Raw genomic sequence first — 12,418 nt, 5'->3', positions numbered from 1 at the left:
TACAATGAGTGAAAACGGAGCAATTTGTGACGGCTCTTTCAATTTAAGACGTTAAAAACAGACGGAATTTGCATTTGTAATACCAGAGCATCGAAACTACTTGGAACTTTTGTGTATATGAACGGGTCCGCGCCTTTGTACTCTGCTCCCTTCACCGCTACAAACCAACCAACCATCGTGTCCGTGCGCATCTGAGTCGCAAAGAATGGGGAATAGCGCAGTTTGCTCGTGCATGGGGCGTAGCTCAGTTGGTAGAGCGTTCGCTTGGCATGTGAAAGGTCCAGGGTTCAAGCCGCGGCGCTTCCATTTTTTGTGGTCAGTGCATGGTAAGTGTTGGTCGCGGCGAACCTAAAGGCACGCAAGATGTTGCAAAGCCAGCGTCACAGACTGATATGATGTATACTGACGTAAGGAGAGCAAGATGTAAGTGTGGGGACCGGCTGTTATCGAGGTGTCATCGAGTGCAGATCTGTCTTAGGTATCGCGGCTTAACCTCATTGAAGTCTAGAGGGTGGACAACACGTTGGTCTTACTCAGAGCGGTGTCCGAATTCTATTTTCGACGTTATACGTGCCACTTTCATTTTGGCAACTACGATTCGATACAGAATGCACGAAACCTGAAAGACACCCTAACGGATACATAGAGAGTAGTGTTTGTCTGCTGAATAATGGGAGTGCAAGGGTCTGTGTCGTCTATATGGCTGTATGTAGCACCATTAGTCTTCGGGGGGGCGGGCGTAGCTCAGGTGGTAGAGCGCTCGCTTAGTATGCGAGAGGTACTGGGATCAATACCCAGTGCCTCCGGAATTTTTAACACACCTACATGCGCACCTTGATATGCAAGTGGAATAATTCACGACCAGCAGATGTGTCTAGGAAGATACAAGCGAATGATTAGCATCCACAATTGACAAGCGTGCTGTTATTTGTGCGCAGGAAGCACCCTCCTCCCACGCCTACACTTAATTTAGAAACAGTACAAGTGTTCCCGTAAGATTCTCAAGCCTATGTCGGAAAGATCTGCCTTGCGCCGAGTTCACGTAAATCCCACTGCACATTCCTATTCTTTGCGTGCAGTCAGCTGCTACTGGTGTTGCTAGTTGTGACTGCTGATAACAGATGCCGTAGCAATCAATTCATGGAGTGAGTTGTATGTTTTGCGATAGTCTGTCTCTGACAAGCAAGCACAGGTGACATAGGTGCGAACACAGGAAGCTTGCAGACCCTCGCTGCCTGCAGACACCGAGCAGCCACACTAGGAGGGCGGCCTAAGCCGTAGGCGAAATGTACTCATTCGCTTTGGCGCGACGTCGAACTATAAATAATGCTGTCACTAGCGTGAGCGTTGCGTGAGCGTCGGAAAAGTCGGCTGCGAGGGTGAGTGCCAAGTTTGGGGAGCGTTTCGTAGTATGCGCAGTGCAATGGAGACGCGGAAACTTGTTGTGGCCCAGTGTTTTGCAGTTGGACGACAAGATTGGTACACAGTAGTAAAGAGCGAGGCACTGAGTTGGCATAAATAATGTAGTGCACAATGGTTCTCGAGATGTGTTTGTTACCTCAGGTGCTGTATAATTGTCTACAATGAGTGAAAACGGAGCAATTTGTGACGGCTCTTTCAATTTAAGACGTTAAAAACAGACGGAATTTGCATTTGTAATACCAGAGCATAGAAACTACTTGGAACTTTTGTGTATATGAACGGGTCCGCGCCTTTGTACTCTGCTCCCTTCACCGCTACAAACCAACCAACCATCGTGTCCGTGCGCATCTGAGTCGCAAAGAATGGGGAATAGTGCAGTTTGCTCGTGCATGGGGCGTAGCTCAGTTGGTAGAGCGTTCGCTTGGCATGTGAAAGGTCCAGGGTTCAAGCCGCGGCGCCTCCATTTTTTGTGGTCAGTGCATGGTAAGTGTTGGTCGCGGCGAACCTAAAGGCACGCAAGATGTTGCAAAGCCAGCGTCACAGACTGATATGATGTATACTGACGTAAGGAGAGCAAGATGTAAGTGTGGGGACCGGCTGTTATCGAGGTGTCATCGAGTGCAGATCTGTCTTAGGTATCGCGGCTTAACCTCATTGAAGTCTAGAGGGTGGACAACACGTTGGTCTTACTCAGAGCGGTGTCCGAATTCTATTTTCGACGTTATACGTGCCACTTTCATTTTGGCAACTACGATTCGATACAGAATGCACGAAACCTGAAAGACACCCTAACGGATACATAGAGAGTAGTGTTTGTCTGCTGAATAATGGGAGTGCAAGGGTCTGTGTCGTCTATATGGCTGTATGTAGCACCATTAGTCTTCGGGGGGGCGGGCGTAGCTCAGGTGGTAGAGCGCTCGCTTAGTATGCGAGAGGTACTGGGATCAATACCCAGTGCCTCCGGAATTTTTAACACACCTACATGCGCACCTTGATATGCAAGTGGAATAATTCACGACCAGCAGATGTGTCTAGGAAGATACAAGCGAATGATTAGCATCCACAATTGACAAGCGTGCTGTTATTTGTGCGCAGGAAGCACCCTCCTCCCACGCCTACACTTAATTTAGAAACAGTACAAGTGTTCCCGTAAGATTCTCAAGCCTATGTCGGAAAGATCTGCCTTGCGCCGAGTTCACGTAAATCCCACTGCACATTCCTATTCTTTGCGTGCAGTCAGCTGCTACTGGTGTTGCTAGTTGTGACTGCTGATAACAGATGCCGTAGCAATCAATTCATGGAGTGAGTTGTATGTTTTGCGATAGTCTGTCTCTGACAAGCAAGCACAGGTGACATAGGTGCGAACACAGGAAGCTTGCAGACCCTCGCTGCCTGCAGACACCGAGCAGCCACACTAGGAGGGCGGCCTAAGCCGTAGGCGAAATGTACTCATTCGCTTTGGCGCGACGTCGAACTATAAATAATGCTGTCACTAGCGTGAGCGTTGCGTGAGCGTCGTGGAAAGTCGGAAAAGTCGGCTGCGAGGGTGAGTGCCAAGTTTGGGGAGCGTTTCGTAGTATGCGCAGTGCAATGGAGACGCGGAAACTTGTTGTGGCCCAGTGTTTTGCAGTTGGACGACAAGATTGGTACACAGTAGTAAAGAGCGAGGCACTGAGTTGGCATAAATAATGTAGTGCACAATGGTTCTCGAGATGTGTTTGTTACCTCAGGTGCTGTATAATTGTCTACAATGAGTGAAAACGGAGCAATTTGTGACGGCTCTTTCAATTTAAGACGTTAAAAACAGACGGAATTTGCATTTGTAATACCAGAGCATCGAAACTACTTGGAACTTTTGTGTATATGAACGGGTCCGCGCCTTTGTACTCTGCTCCCTTCACCGCTACAAACCAACCAACCATCGTGTCCGTGCGCATCTGAGTCGCAAAGAATGGGGAATAGCGCAGTTTGCTCGTGCATGGGGCGTAGCTCAGTTGGTAGAGCGTTCGCTTGGCATGTGAAAGGTCCAGGGTTCAAGCCGCGGCGCTTCCATTTTTTGTGGTCAGTGCATGGTAAGTGTTGGTCGCGGCGAACCTAAAGGCACGCAAGATGTTGCAAAGCCAGCGTCACAGACTGATATGATGTATACTGACGTAAGGAGAGCAAGATGTAAGTGTGGGGACCGGCTGTTATCGAGGTGTCATCGAGTGCAGATCTGTCTTAGGTATCGCGGCTTAACCTCATTGAAGTCTAGAGGGTGGACAACACGTTGGTCTTACTCAGAGCGGTGTCCGAATTCTATTTTCGACGTTATACGTGCCACTTTCATTTTGGCAACTACGATTCGATACAGAATGCACGAAACCTGAAAGACACCCTAACGGATACATAGAGAGTAGTGTTTGTCTGCTGAATAATGGGAGTGCAAGGTGCAAGGGTCTGTGTCGTCTATATGGCTGTATGTAGCACCATTAGTCTTCGGGGGGGCGGGCGTAGCTCAGGTGGTAGAGCGCTCGCTTAGTATGCGAGAGGTACTGGGATCAATACCCAGTGCCTCCAGAATTTTTAACACACCTACATGCGCACCTTGATATGCAAGTGGAATAATTCACGACCAGCAGATGTGTCTAGGAAGATACAAGCGAATGATTAGCATCCACAATTGACAAGCGTGCCGTTATTTGTGCGCAGGAAGCACCCTCCTCCCACGCCTACACTTAATTTAGAAACAGTACAAGTGTTCCCGTAAGATTCTCAAGCCTATGTCGGAAAGATCTGCCTTGCGCCGAGTTCACGTAAATCCCACTGCACATTCCTATTCTTTGCGTGCAGTCAGCTGCTACTGGTGTTGCTAGTTGTGACTGCTGATAACAGATGCCGTAGCAATCAATTCATGGAGTGAGTTGTATGTTTTGCGATAGTCTGTCTCTGACAAGCAAGCACAGGTGACATAGGTGCGAACACAGGAAGCTTGCAGACCCTCGCTGCCTGCAGACACCGAGCAGCCACACTAGGAGGGCGGCCTAAGCCGTAGGCGAAATGTACTCATTCGCTTTGGCGCGACGTCGAACTATAAATAATGCTGTCACTAGCGTGAGCGTTGCGTGAGCGTCGTGGAAAGTCGGAAAAGTCGGCTGCGAGGGTGAGTGCCAAGTTTGGGGAGCGTTTCGTAGTATGCGCAGTGCAATGGAGACGCGGAAACTTGTTGTGGCCCAGTGTTTTGCAGTTGGACGACAAGATTGGTACACAGTAGTAAAGAGCGAGGCACTGAGTTGGCATAAATAATGTAGTGCACAATGGTTCTCGAGATGTGTTTGTTACCTCAGGTGCTGTATAATTGTCTACAATGAGTGAAAACGGAGCAATTTGTGACGGCTCTTTCAATTTAAGACGTTAAAAACAGACGGAATTTGCATTTGTAATACCAGAGCATCGAAACTACTTGGAACTTTTGTGTATATGAACGGGTCCGCGCCTTTGTACTCTGCTCCCTTCACCGCTACAAACCAACCAACCATCGTGTCCGTGCGCATCTGAGTCGCAAAGAATGGGGAATAGCGCAGTTTGCTCGTGCATGGGGCGTAGCTCAGTTGGTAGAGCGTTCGCTTGGCATGTGAAAGGTCCAGGGTTCAAGCCGCGGCGCCTCCATTTTTTGTGGTCAGTGCATGGTAAGTGTTGGTCGCGGCGAACCTAAAGGCACGCAAGATGTTGCAAAGCCAGCGTCACAGACTGATATGATGTATACTGACGTAAGGAGAGCAAGATGTAAGTGTGGGGACCGGCTGTTATCGAGGTGTCATCGAGTGCAGATCTGTCTTAGGTATCGCGGCTTAACCTCATTGAAGTCTAGAGGGTGGACAACACGTTGGTCTTACTCAGAGCGGTGTCCGAATTCTATTTTCGACGTTATACGTGCCACTTTCATTTTGGCAACTACGATTCGATACAGAATGCACGAAACCTGAAAGACACCCTAACGGATACATAGAGAGTAGTGTTTGTCTGCTGAATAATGGGAGTGCAAGGTGCAAGGGTCTGTGTCGTCTATATGGCTGTATGTAGCACCATTAGTCTTCGGGGGGGGGGGGGGGGGGGGGAGAGGGCGTAGCTCAGATGGTAGAGCGCTCGCTTAGTATGCGAGAGGTACTGGGATCAATACCCAGTGCCTCCAGAATTTTTAACACACCTACATGCGCACCTTGATATGCAAGTGGAATAATTCACGACCAGCAGATGTGTCTAGGAAGATACAAGCGAATGATTAGCATCCACAATTGACAAGCGTGCTGTTATTTGTGCGCAGGAAGCACCCTCCTCCCACGCCTACACTTAATTTAGAAACAGTACAAGTGTTCCCGTAAGATTCTCAAGCCTATGTCGGAAAGATCTGCCTTGCGCCGAGTTCACGTAAATCCCACTGCACATTCCTATTCTTTGCGTGCAGTCAGCTGCTACTGGTGTTGCTAGTTGTGACTGCTGATAACAGATGCCGTAGCAATCAATTCATGGAGTGAGTTGTATGTTTTGCGATAGTCTGTCTCTGACAAGCAAGCACAGGTGACATAGGTGCGAACACAGGAAGCTTGCAGACCCTCGCTGCCTGCAGACACCGAGCAGCCACACTAGGAGGGCGGCCTAAGCCGTAGGCGAAATGTACTCATTCGCTTTGGCGCGACGTCGAACTATAAATAATGCTGTCACTAGCGTGAGCGTTGCGTGAGCGTCGTGGAAAGTCGGAAAAGTCGGCTGCGAGGGTGAGTGCCAAGTTTGGGGAGCGTTTCGTAGTATGCGCAGTGCAATGGAGACGCGGAAACTTGTTGTGGCCCAGTGTTTTGCAGTTGGACGACAAGATTGGTACACAGTAGTAAAGAGCGAGGCACTGAGTTGGCATAAATAATGTAGTGCACAATGGTTCTCGAGATGTGTTTGTTACCTCAGGTGCTGTATAATTGTCTACAATGAGTGAAAACGGAGCAATTTGTGACGGCTCTTTCAATTTAAGACGTTAAAAACAGACGGAATTTGCATTTGTAATACCAGAGCATCGAAACTACTTGGAACTTTTGTGTATATGAACGGGTCCGCGCCTTTGTACTCTGCTCCCTTCACCGCTACAAACCAACCAACCATCGTGTCCGTGCGCATCTGAGTCGCAAAGAATGGGGAATAGCGCAGTTTGCTCGTGCATGGGGCGTAGCTCAGTTGGTAGAGCGTTCGCTTGGCATGTGAAAGGTCCAGGGTTCAAGCCGCGGCGCTTCCATTTTTTGTGGTCAGTGCATGGTAAGTGTTGGTCGCGGCGAACCTAAAGGCACGCAAGATGTTGCAAAGCCAGCGTCACAGACTGATATGATGTATACTGACGTAAGGAGAGCAAGATGTAAGTGTGGGGACCGGCTGTTATCGAGGTGTCATCGAGTGCAGATCTGTCTTAGGTATCGCGGCTTAACCTCATTGAAGTCTAGAGGGTGGACAACACGTTGGTCTTACTCAGAGTGGTGTCCGAATTCTATTTTCGACGTTATACGTGCCACTTTCATTTTGGCAACTACGATTCGATACAGAATGCACGAAACCTGAAAGACACCCTAACGGATACATAGAGAGTAGTGTTTGTCTGCTGAATAATGGGAGTGCAAGGGTCTGTGTCGTCTATATGGCTGTATGTAGCACCATTAGTCTTCGGGGGGGCGGGCGTAGCTCAGGTGGTAGAGCGCTCGCTTAGTATGCGAGAGGTACTGGGATCAATACCCAGTGCCTCCGGAATTTTTAACACACCTACATGCGCACCTTGATATGCAAGTGGAATAATTCACGACCAGCAGATGTGTCTAGGAAGATACAAGCGAATGATTAGCATCCACAATTGACAAGCGTGCTGTTATTTGTGCGCAGGAAGCACCCTCCTCCCACGCCTACACTTAATTTAGAAACAGTACAAGTGTTCCCGTAAGATTCTCAAGCCTATGTCGGAAAGATCTGCCTTGCGCCGAGTTCACGTAAATCCCACTGCACATTCCTATTCTTTGCGTGCAGTCAGCTGCTACTGGTGTTGCTAGTTGTGACTGCTGATAACAGATGCCGTAGCAATCAATTCATGGAGTGAGTTGTATGTTTTGCGATAGTCTGTCTCTGACAAGCAAGCACAGGTGACATAGGTGCGAACACAGGAAGCTTGCAGACCCTCGCTGCCTGCAGACACCGAGCAGCCACACTAGGAGGGCGGCCTAAGCCGTAGGCGAAATGTACTCATTCGCTTTGGCGCGACGTCGAACTATAAATAATGCTGTCACTAGCGTGAGCGTTGCGTGAGCGTCGGAAAAGTCGGCTGCGAGGGTGAGTGCCAAGTTTGGGGAGCGTTTCGTAGTATGCGCAGTGCAATGGAGACGCGGAAACTTGTTGTGGCCCAGTGTTTTGCAGTTGGACGACAAGATTGGTACACAGTAGTAAAGAGCGAGGCACTGAGTTGGCATAAATAATGTAGTGCACAATGGTTCTCGAGATGTGTTTGTTACCTCAGGTGCTGTATAATTGTCTACAATGAGTGAAAACGGAGCAATTTGTGACGGCTCTTTCAATTTAAGACGTTAAAAACAGACGGAATTTGCATTTGTAATACCAGAGCATAGAAACTACTTGGAACTTTTGTGTATATGAACGGGTCCGCGCCTTTGTACTCTGCTCCCTTCACCGCTACAAACCAACCAACCATCGTGTCCGTGCGCATCTGAGTCGCAAAGAATGGGGAATAGCGCAGTTTGCTCGTGCATGGGGCGTAGCTCAGTTGGTAGAGCGTTCGCTTGGCATGTGAAAGGTCCAGGGTTCAAGCCGCGGCGCTTCCATTTTTTGTGGTCAGTGCATGGTAAGTGTTGGTCGCGGCGAACCTAAAGGCACGCAAGATGTTGCAAAGCCAGCGTCACAGACTGATATGATGTATACTGACGTAAGGAGAGCAAGATGTAAGTGTGGGGACCGGCTGTTATCGAGGTGTCATCGAGTGCAGATCTGTCTTAGGTATCGCGGCTTAACCTCATTGAAGTCTAGAGGGTGGACAACACGTTGGTCTTACTCAGAGCGGTGTCCGAATTCTATTTTCGACGTTATACGTGCCACTTTCATTTTGGCAACTACGATTCGATACAGAATGCACGAAACCTGAAAGACACCCTAACGGATACATAGAGAGTAGTGTTTGTCTGCTGAATAATGGGAGTGCAAGGTGCAAGGGTCTGTGTCGTCTATATGGCTGTATGTAGCACCATTAGTCTTCGGGGGGGCGGGCGTAGCTCAGGTGGTAGAGCGCTCGCTTAGTATGCGAGAGGTACTGGGATCAATACCCAGTGCCTCCGGAATTTTTAACACACCTACATGCGCACCTTGATATGCAAGTGGAATAATTCACGACCAGCAGATGTGTCTAGGAAGATACAAGCGAATGATTAGCATCCACAATTGACAAGCGTGCTGTTATTTGTGCGCAGGAAGCACCCTCCTCCCACGCCTACACTTAATTTAGAAACAGTACAAGTGTTCCCGTAAGATTCTCAAGCCTATGTCGGAAAGATCTGCCTTGCGCCGAGTTCACGTAAATCCCACTGCACATTCCTATTCTTTGCGTGCAGTCAGCTGCTACTGGTGTTGCTAGTTGTGACTGCTGATAACAGATGCCGTAGCAATCAATTCATGGAGTGAGTTGTATGTTTTGCGATAGTCTGTCTCTGACAAGCAAGCACAGGTGACATAGGTGCGAACACAGGAAGCTTGCAGACCCTCGCTGCCTGCAGACACCGAGCAGCCACACTAGGAGGGCGGCCTAAGCCGTAGGCGAAATGTACTCATTCGCTTTGGCGCGACGTCGAACTATAAATAATGCTGTCACTAGCGTGAGCGTTGCGTGAGCGTCGGAAAAGTCGGCTGCGAGGGTGAGTGCCAAGTTTGGGGAGCGTTTCGTAGTATGCGCAGTGCAATGGAGACGCGGAAACTTGTTGTGGCCCAGTGTTTTGCAGTTGGACGACAAGATTGGTACACAGTAGTAAAGAGCGAGGCACTGAGTTGGCATAAATAATGTAGTGCACAATGGTTCTCGAGATGTGTTTGTTACCTCAGGTGCTGTATAATTGTCTACAATGAGTGAAAACGGAGCAATTTGTGACGGCTCTTTCAATTTAAGACGTTAAAAACAGACGGAATTAGCATTTGTAATACCAGAGCATAGAAAGTACTTGGAACTTTTGTGTATATGAACGGGTCCGCGCCTTTGTACTCTGCTCCCTTCACCGCTACAAACCAACCAACCATCGTGTCCGTGCGCATCTGAGTCGCAAAGAATGGGGAATAGTGCAGTTTGCTCGTGCATGGGGCGTAGCTCAGTTGGTAGAGCGTTCGCTTGGCATGTGAAAGGTCCAGGGTTCAAGCGGCGGCGCCTCCATTTTTTGTGGTCAGTGCATGGTAAGTGTTGGTCGCGGCGAACCTAAAGGCACGCAAGATGTTGCAAAGCCAGCGTCACAGACTGATATGATGTATACTGACGTAAGGAGAGCAAGATGTAAGTGTGGGGACCGGCTGTTATCGAGGTGTCATCGAGTGCAGATCTGTCTTAGGTATCGCGGCTTAACCTCATTGAAGTCTAGAGGGTGGACAACAGGTTGGTCTTACTCAGAGCGGTGTCCGAATTCTATTTTCGACGTTATACGTGCCACTTTCATTTTGGCAACTACGATTCGATACAGAATGCACGAAACCTGAAAGACACCCTAACGGATACATAGAGAGTAGTGTTTGTCTGCTGAATAATGGGAGTGCAAGGGTCTGTGTCGTCTATATGGCTGTATGTAGCACCATTAGTCTTCGGGGGGGCGGGCGTAGCTCAGGTGGTAGAGCGCTCGCTTAGTATGCGAGAGGTACTGGGATCAATACCCAGTGCCTCCGGAATTTTTAACACACCTACATGCGCACCTTGATATGCAAGTGGAATAATTCACGACCAGCAGATGTGTCTAGGAAGATACAAGCGAATGATTAGCATCCACAATTGACAAGCGTGCTGTTATTTGTGCGCAGGAAGCACCCTCCTCCCACGCCTACACTTAATTTAGAAACAGTACAAGTGTTCCCGTAAGATTCTCAAGCCTATGTCGGAAAGATCTGCCTTGCGCCGAGTTCACGTAAATCCCACTGCACATTCCTATTCTTTGCGTGCAGTCAGCTGCTACTGGTGTTGCTAGTTGTGACTGCTGATAACAGATGCCGTAGCAATCAATTCATGGAGTGAGTTGTATGTTTTGCGATAGTCTGTCTCTGACAAGCAAGCACAGGTGACATAGGTGCGAACACAGGAAGCTTGCAGACCCTCGCTGCCTGCAGACACCGAGCAGCCACACTAGGAGGGCGGCCTAAGCCGTAGGCGAAATGTACTCATTCGCTTTGGCGCGACGTCGAACTATAAATAATGCTGTCACTAGCGTGAGCGTCGTGGAAAGTCGGAAAAGTCGGCTGCGAGGGTGAGTGCCAAGTTTGGGGAGCGTTTCGTAGTATGCGCAGTGCAATGGAGACGCGGAAACTTGTTGTGGCCCAGTGTTTTGCAGTTGGACGACAAGATTGGTACACAGTAGTAAAGAGCGAGGCACTGAGTTGGCATAAATAATGTAGTGCACAATGGTTCTCGAGATGTGTTTGTTACCTCAGGTGCTGTATAATTGTCTACAATGAGTGAAAACGGAGCAATTTGTGACGGCTCTTTCAATTTAAGACGTTAAAAACAGACGGAATTTGCATTTGTAATACCAGAGCATCGAAACTACTTGGAACTTTTGTGTATATGAACGGGTCCGCGCCTTTGTACTCTGCTCCCTTCACCGCTACAAACCAACCAACCATCGTGTCCGTGCGCATCTGAGTCGCAAACAATGGGGAGTAGCGCAGTTTGCTCGTGCATGGGGCGTAGCTCAGTTGGTAGAGCGTTCGCTTGGCATGTGAAAGGTCCAGGGTTCAAGCCGCGGCGCCTCCATTTTTTGTGGTCAGTGCATGGTAAGTGTTGGTCGCGGCGAACCTAAAGGCACGCAAGATGTTGCAAAGCCAGCGTCACAGACTGATATGATGTATACTGACGTAAGGAGAGCAAGATGTAAGTGTGGGGACCGGCTGTTATCGAGGTGTCATCGAGTGCAGATCTGTCTTAGGTATCGCGGCTTAACCTCATTGAAGTCTAGAGGGTGGACAACACGTTGGTCTTACTCAGAGCGGTGTCCGAATTCTATTTTCGACGTTATACGTGCCACTTTCATTTTGGCAACTACGATTCGATACAGAATGCACGAAACCTGAAAGACACCCTAACGGATACATAGAGAGTAGTGTTTGTCTGCTGAATAATGGGAGTGCAAGGTGCAAGGGTCTGTGTCGTCTATATGGCTGTATGTAGCACCATTAGTCTTCGGGGGGGGGGGAGCGGGCGTAGCTCAGATGGTAGAGCGCTCGCTTAGTATGCGAGAGGTACTGGGATCAATACCCAGTGCCTCCAGAATTTTTAACACACCTACATGCGCACCTTGATATGCAAGTGGAATAATTCACGACCAGCAGATGTGTCTAGGAAGATACAAGCGAATGATTAGCATCCACAATTGACAAGCGTGCTGTTATTTGTGCGCAGGAAGCACCCTCCTCCCACGCCTACACTTAATTTAGAAACAGTACAAGTGTTCCCGTAAGATTCTCAAGCCTATGTCGGAAAGATCTGCCTTGCGCCGAGTTCACGTAAATCCCACTGCACATTCCTATTCTTTGCGTGCAGTCAGCTGCTACTGGTGTTGCTAGTTGTGACTGCTGATAACAGATGCCGTAGCAATCAATTCATGGAGTGAGTTGTATGTTTTGCGATAGTCTGTCTCTGACAAGCAAGCACAGGTGACATAGGTGCGAACACAGGAAGCTTGCAGACCCTCGCTGCCTGCAGACACCGAGCAGCCACACTAGGAGGGCGGCCTAAGCCGTAGGCGAA

The sequence above is a fragment of the Schistocerca gregaria genome, unplaced genomic scaffold (genome assembly GCF_023897955.1).
Source record: "Schistocerca gregaria isolate iqSchGreg1 unplaced genomic scaffold, iqSchGreg1.2 ptg000174l, whole genome shotgun sequence".
NCBI classification, from domain to species: Eukaryota; Metazoa; Arthropoda; class Insecta; order Orthoptera; family Acrididae; genus Schistocerca; species Schistocerca gregaria.
The sequence above is the reverse complement of the archived record's forward strand: the minus strand, read 5'-3'. Positions refer to the sequence as shown.